This window comes from Triticum aestivum, chromosome 6A, assembly GCF_018294505.1.
Source record: "Triticum aestivum cultivar Chinese Spring chromosome 6A, IWGSC CS RefSeq v2.1, whole genome shotgun sequence".
Lineage (NCBI taxonomy): Eukaryota > Viridiplantae > Streptophyta > Magnoliopsida > Poales > Poaceae > Triticum > Triticum aestivum.
Window position 1 is genome coordinate 252,239,946 of NC_057809.1, and position 17,087 is coordinate 252,257,032.

Genomic DNA, 17,087 nt, shown 5'->3' on the forward strand with positions numbered 1-17,087 from the left:
TGTGAGGAACCGTTCGTCTACGTCCATTTGTCTTCTTCATGGACTCATTCTTCTTCCTTGCAGGATTTCAGGCAAGATGACCATACCCTCGAAATCACTTCTATCTTTGCTTGCTAGTTGCTCGCTCTATTGATATGCCTATGCTGTGATACCTACCACTTGCTTATCATGCCTCCCATATTGTTAAGCCAAGCCTCTAACCCACCTTGTCCTAGCAAACCGTTGTTTGGCTATGTTACCGCTTTGCTCAGCCACTCTTATAGCATTGTAATTGCAGGTGAAGATTGGAGTTTGTTCCTTGTTGGAACATGGATATTTTGTTGGGATATCACAATATCTCTTATTTAATTAATGCATCTATACACTTGGTAAAGGGTGGAAGGCTCGGCCTTATGCCTGGTGTTTTGTTCCACTCTTGCCGCCCTAGTTTCCGTCATATCGGTGTTATGTTCCTGGATTTTGCGTTCCTTACACGGTTGGGTTATAATGGGACCCCCTTGACAGTTTGCTTCGAATAAAACTCCTCCAGCAAGGCCCAACCTTGGTTTTACCATTCGCCACCTAGCCTTTTCCCTTGGGAGTCACGTATCCCGAGGGTCATCTTTATTTTAATCCCCCGGGCCAGTGCTTGTCTAAGTGTTGGTCCAACCCAGAGCCGCGTGCGGGGCCGTCCCTTGGCAACTTGGGTTACGTTGGCTCCCGTACGTTTAGCTTATCCGATATGCCCTGAGAACGAGATATGTGCAACTCCTATCGGGATTTGTCGGCACAGTGGGTGGTCTTGCTGGACTTGTTTTACCATTGTCGAGGATGTCTTGTAACCGGGATGCCGAGTCTGATCGGATTGTCTTGGGAGAAGGAATATACTTCGTTGACCGTGAGAGCTTGTGATGGGCTAAGTTGGGACACCCCTGCAGGGATTTGATCTTTCGAAAGCCTTGCACCCGGTTATGAGCAGATGGGAATTTGTTAATGTCCGGTTGCAGAAAACTTGAAGTTGATCTTAATTAAAATACATCAACCGCGTGTGTAACCATGATGGTCTCTTCTCGTCGGAGTCCAGGAAGCGAACACGGTGTTGGAGTTATGCCTGACGTAGGTTGTTCTAGGATCACTTCTTGATCATAGTTTATCGCTCGTGCCTTTGCCTTCTCTTCTCGCTCTCTTTTGCGCATATGTTAGCCACCAAATATGCTAGTCGCTTGCTGCAGCTCCACCTCATACCTTTCCCTACCTATAAGCTTAAATAGTCTTGATCGCGAGGGTGTGAGATTGTTGAGTCCCCGTGACTCACATATACTTTCAAAACCAGTTTGCAGGTGCCGATGATACCGTGTAGGTGACGCAACCGAGCTCAAGGAGGAGCTAGTTGAAGATCGTGTTCGTTAGGTTGTTCTGTTTCCAGTTGATCAGTAGTGGAGCCCAGTTGGGACGATCGGGGATCTGTGTAGCTTTTGGGGTAGTCTTCTTTTATTTTGGTTCCGTAGTCGAACCTTGTGTGAATCTGGATGATGTAATGCTTTATTCATGTGTTGTGTGAAGTGGCGATTGTAAGCCAACTATATATCTCTTTCCCTTATGTATTACATGGGTTGTGTGAAGATTACCTCACTTGCGACATTGCTTTCAATGCGGTTATGCCTCTAAGTCGTGCTTCGACACGTGGGAGATATAGCCGCATCGAGGTCGTTATACCTACCTGCTGCGCCAAATGTCGGATTACCGGTTCTGGCAAACCCTTGAGGTTCGAACACTGGGTGCGCAAGAAGAACTCTCCCTCTCTAGTTCGCTCGCACAACGATCTCAAGGCCTAGCTCGACGAACCTAAGGAACAAGAGACACGTGGGTTTATACTGGTTCGGGCCACTGTTGCGGTGTAATACCCTACTCTAGTGTGGTGGTGGTGGATTGCCTCGAGGGCTTGGGATGTGTGCTCGATGAGCTGGTATGTGTGCAGATGGTCCAAATGACTGATACCTCCATTTTGCATCATGCTTTTATATTGATATTTATTGCATTATGGGCTATTATTTCACATTATGTCACAATACTTATGGCTATTCTCTCTTATTTTACAAGGTTTACATAAGGAGGGAGAATGCCGGCAGCTGGAATTCTGGGCTGGAAAAGGAGCAAATATTAGAGACCTATTCTGCACAACTCCAAAAGTCCTGAAACTCCATGGAATACCTTATAATAAATAATGAAAAATCCTCGCCAAAGATGAATACCAGGGGGCCCACACCCTGCTCACGAGGGTGGGGGGCGCCCCCCCCTAGGGTGCGTCCCCTACCTCGTGGGCCCCCTGGTGGCTCTCCGATAACCATCTTCTCCTATATGAAGTATTTCATCGAGAAAAAATAGGAAGCAACCTTTCAGGATGAAACTCCGCCGCCACGAGGCGGAACCTTGGCGGATCCAATCTAGAGCTCCGGCAGAGCTGTTCTGCCAGGGAAACTTCCCTCCCGGAGGGGGAAATCATCGCCGTCATCATCACCAATGCTCCTCTCATCGGGAGAGGGCAATCTCCATCAACATCTTCATTAGCACCATCTCATCTCAAAACCCTAGTTCATCTCTTGTATCTAATTCTTGTCTCCAAGTCCGGGATTGGTGCTTGTAGGTTGCTAGTAGTGTTAATTACTCCTTGTAGTTGATGCTAGTTGGTTTAATTGGTGGAAGATCATATGTTCAGATCCTTTATGCATATTATTACCCCTCTGATTATGAACATGAATATGCGTTGTGAGTAGTTACGTTTGTTCCCGAGGACAAGGGAGAAGTCTTGCTATTAGTAGTCATGTGAATTTGGTATTCGTTCGATATTTTGATGAGATGTATGTTGTCTAGCCTCTAGTGGTGTTATGTGAACATCGACTACATAACACTTCACCATTATTTGGGCATAGAGGAAGGCATTGGGAAGTAATAAGTAGATGATGGGTTGCTAGAGTGACAGAAGCTTAAATCCTAGTTTATGTGTTGCTTCGTAAGGGGCTGATTTGGATCCATATGTTTCATGCTATGGTTTGGTTTACCTTAATACTTTTGTTGTAGTTGCGGATGCTTGCAATAGAGGTTAATCATAAGTGGGATGCTTGTTCAAGTAAGAACAGCACCCAAGCACCGATCCACCCACATATCAAATTATCAAAGTACCGAACGCGAATCATATGAACGTGATGAAAACTAGCTTGACGATATTCCCATGTGTCCTCGGGAGCGCTTTTCCTTATATAAGAGTTCTTCCAAGCTTGTCCTTTGCTACAAAAAGGATTGGGCCACCTTGCTGCACTTTATTTACTTTTGTTACTAGTTGCTCGTTACAAATTATCTTATCACAAAACTATCTGTTACCACTTATTTCAGTACTTGCAGAGAATACCTTGTTGAAAACCGTTTATCATTTCCTTCCACTCCTCGTTGGGTTCGACACTCTTACTTATTGAAAGGACTACGATAGATCCCCTATACTTGTCGGTCATCAAGACTCTTTTCTGGCGCCGTTGCCGGGGAGTGAAGCGCCTTTGGTAGGTGGAATTTGGTAAGGAAAAATTTATATAGTGTGCTGAAATTTACTGTCACTTGTTACTATGGAATGTAATCCTCTGAGGGGCTTGTTCGGGGTATCTTCACCCTGACTAGTAGAGCAAAGAGTTGCTCCTCAACCTACTAAACCTATTGAAAATAAATATGAAAATGAAATTCCTTATGAGTATACTTCGGGTATGATAGAAAAACTGCTAGCTAATCCTTTTACAGGAGATGGAACAAAGCATCCTGATGAACACCTGATATATGTGGATGAAGTTTGTGGATTATTTAAGCTTGCAGGTATACCTGATGATGTTTCTAAGAAGAAGGTCTTCCCTTTATCTTTGAAGGGAGACGCATTGATGTGGTATAGGCTATGTGATGATACGAGATCATGGAACTATAGAAGATTGAAGTTGGAATTTCATCAAAAGTATTACCCTATGCATCTTGTTCATCGTGATCGCAATTATATATATAATTTTTGGCCTCGCGAAGGAGAAAGCATCGCTCAAGCTTGGGGGAGGCTTAAATCAATGTTATATTCATGCCCCAATCATGATCTCCCAAGAGAAATAATTCTTCATAATTTTTATGCTCGACTTTTTGAAAATAATCGCACCATGCTTGATACCTCTTGTGCTGGCTCTTTTATGATGAAGACTATTGAATTCAAATGGGATTTATTGGATAGAATTAAACGCGACTCTGAAGATTGGGACCTCGACAATGGTAAGGAGTCAGGTATGACACCTAAGTTTGATTGTGTTAAATCTTTTATGGATACCGATATTTTCCGTAAGTTTAGCACTAAATATGGACTTGATTCTGAGATAGCAGCTTCTTTCTGTGAATCTTTTGCTACTTATGTTGATCTCCCTAAGGAGAAGTGGTTTAAATATCATCCTCCCATAGAAGTAAAAGTAGATGTACCTATTAAAGTTGAAGAAAAGACTGTCACTTATAATTATCCTATTGTTCCTACTTGTTATGTTGAGAAACCACCTTTCCCTGTTAGGATAAAGGATCATGCTAAAGCTTCAACTGTGGTTCGTAAAAGAAATATTAAAACATATACACCTCCTAAGAAAGTTAAAGTAGAACCTAATATTGCCATTGTTAAAGAGCTCTTGTCTGATAATATTGATGGGCATGTTATTCAGTTCTGCGGTGAAACTGCCAGAATTGCTAAACCTTATGCTAAAGATAAACATAGACCTATGGTAGGCGTGCCTGTTATTTCTGTTAAAATAGGAGAACATTGTTATCATGGCTTATGTGATATGGGTGCTAGTGCTAGTGTTATACCTTATGACTTGTATAAAGAAATCAAGCATGAAATTGCACCTGCTGAGTTAGAAGATATTGATGTCACAATTAAACTTGCTAATAGAGATACTATTTCAGCAATGGGAATTGTTAGAGATGTTGAAGTCTTGTGCGGGAAAACTAAATATCCTGCTGATTTTCTTGTTCTTAGTTCCCCGGAAGATAGCTTTTGTCCCATTATATTTGGTAGACCCTTCTTGAACACTGTTAATGCTAAGATAGACTACGAAAAGAATGTTTTTACTATTGGCTTGGATGATATGACTCATGAGTTTAATTTCTCTAAATTTAGTAAAAAACAACGTGAAGAAGAATTGCCTAGTAAGGATGAAATTATTGGTCTTGCTTCTATTGCCATACGTACTAGTGATCCTTTAGAACAATATTTGCTAGACCATGAGAACGATATGTTTATGAATGAAAGAAGGGAAATAGATGAAGTATTCTTTAAACAAGAACCTATGCTGAAACACAATTTGCCTGTTGAAATCCTAGGGAATCCTCCTCCATCTAAGGGTGATCCCCTGTTTGAGCTTAAACCGTTGCCTAATAATCTTAAATATGCTTATCTTGATGAAAAAAAGATATATCATGTTATTATTAGTGCTAACCTTTTAGAGCATGAAGAAGAAAGATTATTAAAAACTCTGAAGAAGCACCGTGCTGCTATTGGATATACTCTTGATGATCTTAAGGGCGTTAGTTCCACTCTATGTCAACATAAAATAAATTTGGAAGCAGATGCCAAACCAGTTCGTGATCCTCAACGATGTCTGAATCCTAACATGAAAGAAGTGGTAAGAAAAGAAATACTAAAGCTTCTGGAGGCAGGTATAATTTATCCCGTTGCTGATAGTCAGTGGGTAAGTCATGTTCATTGTGTCCCTAAGAAGGGAGGTGAGGGAGTCCTGGATTAGGGGGTCTCCGGGCAGCCGGACTATATCCTTTGGCCGGACTATTGGACTATGAAGATACGAGATTGAAGACTTCGTCCCGTGTCCGGATGGGACTCTGCTTGGCGTGGAAGGCAAGCTAGGCAATACGGATATGCATATCTCCTCCTTTGTAACCGACCTTGTGTAACCCTAACCTCCTCCGGTGTCTATATAAACCGGAGGGTTTTAGTCCGTAGGACAACATACAATCATACCATAGGCTAGCTTCTAGGGTTTAGCCTCTCCGATCTCGTGGTAGATCAACCCTTGTACTACTCATATTATCAAGAATAATCAAGCAGGACGTAGGGTTTTACCTCCATCAAGAGGGCCCAAACCTGGGTAAAACATCGTGTCCCCTGCCTCCTGTTACCATCCGCCTTAGACGCACAGTTCGGGACCCCCTACCCGAGATCCGCCGGTTTTGACACCGACATTGGTGCTTTCATTAACAGTTCCTCTGTGTCGTCACCGTTAGGCTTGATGGCTCCTTCGGTCATTGATAGCGATGCAGTCCAGGGTGAGACTTTTCTCCCTGGATAAATCTTTGTATTCGGCGGCTTCGCACTGTGGGCCAACTCGCTTGGCCACCTGGAGCAGATCGAGAGTTACACCCCTGGCCACCAGGTCAGGTTTGGAAGCTTAAACTACACGGCCGACATCCGCGGAGACTTGATCTTCGACGGATTTGAGCCCCTGCCGAGTGCGCCGCACGGTCATGATGAGCATGATTTAGCTCTGCCATCGGACAGTGTTCAGGAGACCGCACCGGCAATCGCTCTGACCCTCAATTCGGAGCCAATTGCGCCATCCATGGACGGGCGGATAGACCCCGCCACGGAGGCCGTATTCTCAGCGGCGATCGAGCCGAATATCGACCTTACCCTTCACGGGAGCCGTGACGCCAAACTACCGGATTCTTCCCCGGCCACGGACTCCGAACCGCCTGCGCCCTTGCCTATCGAATCCGACTGGGCGCCGATCACGGAGTTCACCTCCGCGGATATCTTTCAGCACTCTCCCTTCGGCGACATACTGAACTCATTAAGGTCTCTCTCCCTATCAGGAGAGTCCTGGCCGAAGTATGTTCGGCAGGATTGGGATGCGGATGACGAAGAAATTCGCCACCCACCCACCACCGACTTAGTAGCCACTGTCGACGATTTGACTGACATGCTCGACTTCGACTCTGAAGACATCGACAGTATGGACGACGATGCAGGAGACGAACAGGAACCACTCCCCACAGGGCACTGGACGCCCACTTCATCATATGATGTATACATGGTGGACGCACCCAAAGAAAACAACGATGAAGAGCAGAAGGACGCGGCGAAGGATTGTTCCCTCGAGAAGCAGTCAAAGCAGCGGCGTAAGCGCTGCTCCAAATCCCGCCTCGGAAGAAGCAGCGATCGTATAAATCCAGCGATAGAGCAAAGCGAGCCAGCGGACGACAAACACGGCATTTAACCATCGTCCAACCACGGCAACATGGAGAATCAAACCGAACAACCCAACTCCATCGAGTATAACAGTCCAGATAACATCACATCGGACAGGCACCCGGAGCAACAGAATACCCATAAAAGGCTTGTTGCCACTGCGAGGAGTTTGAGAAAGCAGAAGCAAAGGCTCAGGGCTGCACAAGACACACTCAGAATCAGATGGAGTGAAGTACTCAATACTGAAGCGAAGTACGGCAGTAATCGCCACACCAAGAGCTACCCGAAGCGAAAGTTGCTACCTGAATTCGATGAGGAGGCCTTAGATCCTCAGCAATCAAAAAACAAAACGGCCATCCACTCGGATAGACGACCTCATGGCCAACATAAAGCAGCAAACGACACCGCACATAAGCCAGTACGCGATCCACGTGAGGGCTCGCATCAAAAGTACGGTGCAACCAGATCCATCTACGGGCCACGCAAGCGCGCTCCAGCATGCAATGCAACACAACAAACATCCCAACACCATGGTACACACAAATACAGGGGTGCCGCACACCCCCTATGTTTCACCGAAGAGGTGCTGGACCATGAATTTCCAGAGGGATTCAAACCCGTAAACATAGAGGCGTACGACGGAACGACAGACCCTGGGGTCTGGATTGAGGACTACATCCTCCATATCCATATGGCTCGAGGAGACGATCTCCATGCCATCAAGTACTTACCCCTCAAGCTCAAAGGGCCAGCTCGGCACTGGCTTAAAAGCCTCCCCGAAAACTCCATTGGAAGTTGGGAAGAGCTCGAAGACGCTTTGCGGGCAAATTTTCAAGGGACCTATGTCCGACTCCCGGATGCAGACGATTTAAGTCATATAACTCAACAGCCTGGAGAGTCAGCCCGAAAGCTTTGGAACAGGTTTCTCACTAAAAAGAACCAAATAGTCGACTGTCCGGACGCCGAAGCCTTAGCAGCTTTCAAGCACAGCGTTCGAGATGAATGGCTTGCCAGACACCTCGGCCAAGAAAAGCCAAGAACAATGGCAGCATTAACAAGCCTCATCACCCGCTTTTGCGCGGGCGAGGATAGCTGGTTAGCCCAATGCAGCACCAGCGACCCAAGTACATCCAAAGTCAGGGACGAAAACGAGAAACCGCGGCGCAGTAAAAAAAAGCGCCGGAATAAAGAAGATAGCCCAAAGAGCACGGCGGTAAACACCGGATTCAGAAGCTCTCGGCTAGATCAGCAAAAGCTGCCCTCCAAAGGCAACAAAGACGAACTGTCTAGCCTAAACAAGATTCTGGATAAAATATGTCAGATCCACAGCACCCCCGATAAACCTGCAAATCATACCCATAGAGAATGTTGGGTCTTCAAGCAGTCCGGCAAGCTCAACGCCGAACACAAGGGGCAGGATACACCAAGCGAAGACAAGGACGAGCCTCGCAAGCAAAGCACTGGGGAACAGAAGAAATTCCCACCAGAAGTCAAAACAGTAAACGTGTTACACGTGACAAAGGGGAGAAACAAAGCGGCACTCCTAGAGACACATGCCCTAGGGCCTATCACCGCGGAGTTCTGCCATTGGTCGTCCCAATCGATCACCTTCAACCATCGGGATTACTCGGCAAGTATCCGGCGTGCAGGATGGGCTGCCTTGGTGTTAGACCCGATAATTGACAGATACCACTTCACACGAGTCCTGATGGATGGCGGCAGTAGTTTAGACCTGATATATCAGGACATAGTCCGCAAAATGGGGATAGACCCAAAAAAATAGCCATAGCAACACTACCTTTAAAGGAGTAACGCCAGGCCCAGAAGCCCATTGCACGGGCTCCCTGCTACTAGAGGTTATATTCGGCTTTCCTGATAACTTCCGCAGCGAAAATTTAACCTTCCACATCGCTCCATTCCAAAGCGGCTATCAAGCACTACTCGGAAGCGAAGCTTTCGCCCGCTTTAACGCAATACCGCATTATGCTTCTCTCATGCTTAAGATGCCCGGTCCACGTGCAATCATTACAGTAAATGGAAATATTGAGCGCTCCTTGCGCGCGGAAGACCGTGCTGCTGCCTTGTCAGCCACACACTAAACAGCCTCACCAACTAAAGCATCTAACAGGTCGTTAAGACCACGGACATGGTTGGACGAGTCCGGTGCAGCTATATGTAGTTGATACAGGTTTGATGGCTATACCCCTATTACAATACAAGGGGCTCAACGTGCGCAAACAAGTGGCAATTAGGCTCAACTTTACTCATTTCGAACAATATATTGTTTATTTAGTATAACTTACCTTTTGCACGACAACTTTTCAATTAAGTTCTTCTCTTTTTCAGATGACCATCGTGCTACACTCGTCCAGAATACGGCACAACGGAGACACAAGCGCAGACGTGCAGCAGGGACCCGTTCTAAGGATTCTTTTTAGATCAAGACCCTGCATAAACCTTTTTTACTGTCTCTTGTTGATACACATCCCTCGGATTCTCAATACAATTGAGAAGGATGCTGACATATTGGCATGTGGCCACGTTAGAATATCGCACGTACCTGGACACCAGGGGCTTATTATAAAGGGCACTCTTTAGGCCTGGTTTACATCATAAAGACTGAATACCTTAGGGAGTGTTCGGCGTCGCGAGTTTGGCCTTATATGCATCAGCTCCGAATCATGTCTTTGGTAAAATGTTGGGTTTGCCCGGCTCCTGTGTTTTGCTACCTTACGTTCCGCTCTATCGGCTAAGGGGGCACCAGGAGAACTACTGCGATTATGCTCTGGTTCATCTGGACGAGCACCTTCGTAGAGAAAGCCGAAAACTGACTGTCATGACATAGCGTGAGACTGGTCAACCACTCGATGACCTAGCGGAATCTTCAGGATTCCTCCACCATAACGAAGGACTGTTTCCTGGCCAGGCATGTACGCGCCCGAATCCGGATGAGCGCGGAGCCACCAGGGGCTATATAGTAGCCCCACTGTCAAACTCCTCTGGCTAAGTGAAAGTGTTAAAGCATTATAGTCCGGTTGCCTAGTTCGCTGCGCTATCACCTCCTTAATGGACCAAGACGTTGGATCAGGTGTGAACACGCGTCTTCTGCGAACACCCCCGCATTATATGCGTGGGGGCTGAAGCCGACGATTGCCATCTTTCAGGTTATATACATATATACATAAACGGCCGCACAGGAGGCATCATCGTACTTTCGGGCAAAAGTATAAATACAGCCTTGATAAATTCAATAAAACATTGTTTGTACAATGGGACTACATGTCACTGAAAAATAATATTCTTCGAGCACTGAGCCTCTATCGAACGAGTGCCTTCAAGGACTTCTTCAAAGTAGTGCTCGGCAGCCACTCGGCCTATGGCCGAACCCTGTGCTGCAACAGTGGTGGCCTCCATCTCCGCCCAGTATGTTTTGACATGGGCAAGGGCCATCCGCGCACCTTCTATGCATGTTGATCTCTTTATAGCATCAATGTGTGGCACGACACCAGGGAATTGTTGCACTAAGCTAAAGTAGCTATTCGGCCTTGGCCCTCCTTGCCACAAATGATCCATAACGGACCTTATGGCAAGTCCGGATAATCTATGGAGCTCGGCCCAACTAGTCAATCGCTCATTCAGCAATAGTGGACGGACTAGAGCTTAAAACTGTGACCAGAACAGCTTCTCCACTTCGGGACCTTTCTGATCCTTGAAGTACTCGGCCGCATCAGCAGCACTTGCAGCCAAATCCATGTACTCGTCTGCAGAACTCCATAGCCGGTCCAGAGGAGCATACTTCAGATCTCCGAACTTAGTCCGCAACAAGAAGGGCTTCCCAGACACGATATCTGCAGCTTGATTCAGCTCCTCCTTCGTCGCTCTAATTTTGGAGCGGGCTTCCTTGGCAGCCACCTGGGCCTTCTCCAGGTCCGTCGCCTTCGCCCGGTTTTCCTCTTCAAGAATCCGGTAACGGTGAGCAGCATCTTTTAACTCCACGACCATCTTGGCAATTTTTTCTTTGCTCTCGCAATGTGCAACCTGCTCGGCCCTTAACTCTTCGACCGCTTGCAAAGCGGCCGCATTGCAACTCCTTGCTTGCTCCTTGGCTCAGGCAAGCTCCGCCCGAAGGGTCTCCATGGTGGCCGTTCCATGTGCAGTAACAACATATTAAAGATACTGGCATCATGCTGCTCTTATTATGTGATGATCACCAGAAAGGCCACTCACCCTGTGCCTCGTCAAGCCGCTTGTTGACAAGCATGATGTCGGCATCGGCCGCATCCAGTTGCCGCTTTAGTTCGGCATACCCATCAGTCCGGCTAGCCACCGGAGCTTCCACCACCTGCACATAAAGGCAGTCTAGTTATTACCTGGGACTATGATCCTCTGTTTGCCGCCGTTGTCGACGACAACTAGAGTCTCAGGGGCTACTATCTACACAAGGCACATCTAAAAATGTGCGGTACCATAAAAAATGTACATCATTTCACCTACCTCAAAACCTGTTAGTAGTCATAAAAGCTTCATGCAACCTGCTTTCGGCGGACGAAATCCTTTCAATCACTGTACCCATCAATGTGTGGTGCTCTTCTGAGATAGCCGCTTGCTCCAGCATACCCCTTAGTACGTCCGACCGCACACCAGACGGTGTCGGACTCTTTTGATGACTCTCTTCGAGAGCCGAATGCTGAGGACTTCGGGTGGCCATAAGATTACCTTCTGGCCTTGCCAGATCCGAAGAAACTCTCTGCGATGACACCTCGGGGTCGCCCGCTTCGTGAGGCGGTGTGGCAGGGGGAGGCGTTTTGCTCTCCATCATCTCCGGAAGAAGATCCCCCGAAGATGAGCTCTGTTGAGAAGGGCTAACATCTGAACTGCAAGATAAATGCTTCAATTATTTTCCTCAGAAGTAGAGCAAGATATTTTCATTATTAACTACCCCTTTTACTTATAGCTCGGGGGAGGGTTGGTCCCCTTCAGGGCATAGTATGGCCAGGGTATCCCCCAGGGCAGGACCCGTCGGCGGAGATTTCTTCCCTCGTTTGGAGACCATTGTCTCCGGGTCCGCAGAGGCGGTTCTCTTCCTTCCCTGGGAGAGGGAGTTTCAGTTCCTTCTCTCCAGCTAATCTCCTTCGTGGAGATGCTAGCCTCGTTATTCCCCCCTTCATTTTCCTTGGAGGGCACTAGGCAGGGTGCTAGCTCGAGCATCTTTTCCAGCAATGGATTGTCCAAGACTTCAGGAAGGGGGGCCGAACACTGGATCATCTTTGCCTTTGTTATCCAGTCCTGGTCAAAGAGCGATTCTTTAGAATGATGTCATGATAAATAAAAGGACAGTGTGTTCGACCATGGGATTACTTGGGCAGCGGGGCGGTTGCAGCTCAGGCCCACGTCCTCGGTAGTGTCCGGACACTCTATTTGGGCTCTGAAGAACGATTTGTACATCTCCTCTTGCGTCATGCCGAGGAAATTCTGAAAAGTGCGCGGTCCTTCTGTATTGAATTCCCACATGCAAAGGGGCTGGCGTTTGCAAGGCTGGACTCAACAAACCAGCATAACTTGCATTACCATAACCAGACTGAAATCTCCCTTGTAGAGATCTCGGATACGGCTCTGCAGTATTTGCACGTCCTTGGCTGGACCCCAGCTTAGCCCCCTACTGATCCATGACATCAGTTGTGGTGGAGGGCCCGAGCGAAAGGTGGGAGCAGCTACCCACTTGGCACTTCGAGGAGCTGTGACGTAAAACCACTCCCGTTGCCACTATCCAGACGCCTCTGGAAAGGAACCCTTTGGCCATGGAGCGTCAGCAATTTTTCTTATTAGAGCACCTCTGCACGCTGCGTACTGCCCCTCGACCATCTTCGGCTTCACATCGAAGGTCTTGAGCCACATGCCGAAGTGAGGGGTAATGCGGAGGAAGGCCTCACAAACAACAATAAATGATGAGATGTGAAGAAGGGAATTCGGGGCCAGATCGTGAAAATCCAGCCCGTAATAGAACATAAGACCCCTAACAATGTGATCCAGAGCGAGGCCTAGTCCTCGGAGGAAGTGGGAGACTAACACAACGCTCTCGTTGGGTTCGGGAGTAGGGACGACCTGCCCTCGGGCGGGCAGCCTATCCGAAATTTCAGCGGTCAGATATCTGGCCTCCCTCAACTTCTTGATGTCCTCCTCCGTGACGGAGGAAGGCATCCACCGGCCTTGAAGGCTGGATCCGGACATGATTGAAGGTCCGAAGCACCTGACCTGCGCTTTGGGTGTTAGAAATCGAGGCGGGGGAAGGATTAGATTGAGCACGGGAGGGAAAAAAGAAAAAGCCTTGTCCCTTTATAAAGGGGTTGGATATCAAGCGTCCTCCTCGTGGCCGTTCGAGACCTACCTAAAATCTAGGAGTCATACCAACTGGCACGGTTGGGTTACCCATGTTTTTATTAATGAGAATCCCGTAATAAGGGGAACACGATCTCTTCTTTGACAAGACGTGTCAAGAAACCGCCTCGCGTTATGTGTGGGGCTGGTTAAAGAAAAACGGTTCAAATAATTACCGAGCCGTGGCGTGATGTCATGCTGCCAAAACATGTCAGCAAATTAGATTTGTGGAAATATTATTCTCTCTATGGTGGTATGTGGAACTTATTTTGCAGGGTCGGACACTATCCTTGTATTCAAACTCTTCCATGATGTATTCGGGGGAGGAACCCGGCTTGCAATGCCGAAGACAACACTGCACGCCGGACTCATCGTCATTGAAGCCTGGTTCAGGGGCTACTGAAGGAGTCCTGGATTAGGGGGTCTCCGGACAGCCCGACTATATCCTTTGGCCGGACTGTTGGACTATGAAGATACGAGATTGAAGACTTCGTCCCGTGTCCGGATGGGACTCTACTTGGCGTGGAAGGCAAGCTAGGCAATACGGATATGCATATCTCCTCCTTTGTAACCGACCTTGTGTGACCCTAACCTCCTCTGGTGTCTATATAAACCGGAGGGTTTTAGTCCGTAGGACAACATACAATCATACCATAGGCTAGCTTCTAGGGTTTAGCCTCTCCGATCTCGTGGTAGATCAACTCTTGTACTACTCATATTATCAAGAATAATCAAGCGGGACGTAGGGTTTTACCTCCATCAAGAGGGCCCGAACCTGGGTAAAACATCGTGTCCCCTGCCTCCTATTACCATCCGCCTTAGACGCACAGTTCGGGACCCCCTACCCGAGATCGGCCGGTTTTGACACCGACAAGAGGTATTACCGTTGTTCCTAATGATAAAGATGAATTGATTCCACAAAGAATTATTACAGGTTATAGGATGGTAATTGATTTCCACAGATTAAATAAGGCTACTAAGAAAGATCATTACCCCTTACCATTTGTAAGTGCATCTAGTGCCACCCCTAGTTGGTTTTGGAGTATTGACGACAAACCTAGTTGAGGGACTAATGTGTTTGTGAGAATTGTAGGATAACACAGGTAGAAGTCCCTCATTGATTCGGTTTTCCTACCAGAGATGACCCCTAAAAATGTATGAAGACATTGAAGTCAAAGGTGGTATATGAAGATATTCACATTGAAGACTATGACAAGAGAAGACACCACATGAAGCATATGGAGCTCGAAGACTTAGATCTTTCGTAGTTCTCTTTCTCTTGTGTTGAGTCATAGGAACCACCGTACTGTTAAGTGGGGTCCAAGAGAACAAGTCAGAATGACTGAAGTGATGCTTAAACAAAACCTATGTCTTCGAGTGCAGACTTTCAGAGCGAATCTTGTCCAGAGTTGGGCAAGTCAGCTTTGCTTGAAGGCCAAGTAAAGTTGCTGTGTGAGTTTGAAATCTGACCGTTGGAACACGTGTCAGTTCCTTAGTGACCCAGGGTCATTTTGGACAAATCAGGTCGGGTTGCCAAGTGGCTATAAATAGCCCACCCCCTACAACCATAAACGGTTGGCTGCTCAGATTCAGAGTACGGCTTTTGTCGTTTGAGAGCAACCCACCTCGAAGCCTTTGAGAGAGAATTCCTTGCGAGGATAAAGCCCTAACCACCCAGAGCCAAAGAGAATTAGGCATCACTTAAGTCTTCTTGTTTGTGTGATCTGAAGACTTATTACACTTGAGGACTGTGCATCCTCCAGCCAGTTAGGCGTTGCGTTCTGAGCATCCAAGAGACATTGTGGATTGCCGGTGAACGAAGTCTATGAAGGTTTGGGAGTCTACCTTGAAGACTTACCAGAGTGATTGAGCGAGGTCTGTGTGACCTTTGCTCAAGGGGAATACGGTGAGGACTGGGTGTCCTGAGCTGCGTGTTCAGGACTGGGTTTCCGGGACTGTGTGTCCTAAGGTTTAAATACCTAGCCGCCCTAACCAGACATACAATTGTCACAGCATCTGGAACTGATCCAACAAATCATTGTCTTCAGCGAGTCACTGGTTTCATCTTCCCTTCCCTTTACTTACTGTTATTCCTTGTGAAGTCATTGTATGTTCGCACTATCTTTTGTCTTCACTGAGTGACTGCGTGATCTGTGTGGCTTCATAATATCTTCCTACCTGATCCTTACTACATTGCTACTATTAGTCATTGTGCTTTCACTCTATTGAATACTTGACTATGGCTTTCCTAATGTAGTCTACCTTCCGCTGCAGGGTAATAGGTTTATTTCTATCGTTTGTCTTCATAACTTCCACGTTTTGAAGACTTTCATAAAAATCGCCTATTCACCCCCCTCTAGTCGATATAACGCACTTTCAATTGGTATCAGAGCAAGGTGCTCCCTTGTTCTGTGTGATTCGGTTTAACCACCTGGAGTTTTAGCTATGTCAACTTCAGAGATAATTAAAGTCTCCGCTGCGTGCCCCGTCTTCGATGGAACTGAATATCCCTACTCGAAGAATAAGATGCGCATGCATCTTGAAGCCATTGATGTCGACCTATGGTATGTTGTCAAGAACGGCGTTCCCAAGGCTGGAGAAGGTGTCACTGTTGCTGATGTCAAGAAGTTCGTTCAACTGGACTCTAATGCCAAGAATATCATCTGTGGTCATCTGACCAAAGGACAGTATGGCCGTGTGAGTGCTTTGGAAACATCTAAGCTGGTCTGGGACTGGCTCTCCAAGGTCAATGAAGGCGTCTCAACCCAGAGAGATTAGAGAATCAGTGTCCTTCGCAACCTCTTCAACTACTTCAAGCGAAATGACAATGAGAATGTCCAACTCACATTTGACCGACTCACTGACATCACAAATGAGCTTCAAGCCCTCGGTGCTACTAAGATCACCAAACATGAAGTCATCAAGACACTACTGAGATCACTTGATAGTTCGTTTGACACCCTAGCCCTGATGATTCAAGAACATCCTGATTTCAAGACACTCGATCCGTCTGACATACTTGAGAGGCCCAACACACATGAGTTTCAGCTTTCTGAGAAAAGAGATGTCTACGGTCCAAACTATGGGCGAACTCGTGCCTTGAAGGCAAAAGTTGTCTCCTCGTCTGAAGAAGAATCTGACAGCAGTTCGGATGATCCTAAAGACATTGGAAGGGAACTTGCTATGCTTGTGAAGAAGTTCCAAAAATTCACCAAGAAGAAAGGTTTCGGAAAGTCTTCCCGATCAAGCTCAAGAAATGATGAAGCTTATGCTCACGACTACAAGAAGAAAACATGTCTCAAGTGCAAGAAACCTGGCCACTTCATCTCTGAGTGTCCACTGTGGGACAATGAGAACAAAAATAAGAAGAAGAGCAAGGAATATGACTCTGACGACAAGAAGAAGAAGAAATACTCAAAGTCTTCTTCCAAGTCTTCCTTAAAGTCTTCATCTCACAAGAAGAGCTCATCTA